Source organism: Phalaenopsis equestris, unplaced genomic scaffold (genome assembly GCF_001263595.1).
Source record: "Phalaenopsis equestris unplaced genomic scaffold, ASM126359v1 Scaffold000580, whole genome shotgun sequence".
In the NCBI taxonomy this organism is placed as follows: Eukaryota; Viridiplantae; Streptophyta; class Magnoliopsida; order Asparagales; family Orchidaceae; genus Phalaenopsis; species Phalaenopsis equestris.
In genome coordinates, this window is record NW_018165020.1 from 9701 (window position 1) to 10387 (window position 687).

Here is a 687-nt window from a genome sequence, read left to right on the forward strand (position 1 = left end):
TTTTCTTACTGATGGAAGAGGAACCTGGAAGGTGAAAAATGGTGTTAAGATAAATTTTTCTCTTTCTATGTTAAATGTAGTATCTAAGGCCTGACACTACTTTATTTCTAGAAGAATGATACTGATAAATCATCATAGTGAGGTTACAAAGGATAGAGCCATCCTGAACTTCTGTATCTAGCAGGTGATGAGGATAAATGTAGGCTCTATTATTTATATGAACAGTAGATCTATTGCTTTAAGAGAGACCACTGGTGGTTAACACACCCTGCCATGATTTTCACACTCTGTGAACAGGTAGGAGTTGATTTTAGACCTGAGGAAGAGAGGATCGAGCCTCTAAACCCTATTAGGAACCTATTAGGCCTGCCAATATAAATACATATGAATCTCATGTTGGATGGAGGTCTGGAAGTAAGACCAGATATATTCCTTCTACTTCGAGGACCCCTGCTTCCAGTGACCCTACTCTTTGAGAACTATTGGAACAAATGATGGTCCAGCAGGGATATATCTTGAGAATGGATCATAGAATGCAAACCATGGATGTCAGAAATGCTCACAATAATGATTTGATACGGCAAAAGTTCGAATATGATGTTGCTTATGATGATGCGATGGTGAGATACATGAAGGGTGATCATTCAGTTTAGTTTCCTACTCACTCTGTTTTTACGTTTTTACTCC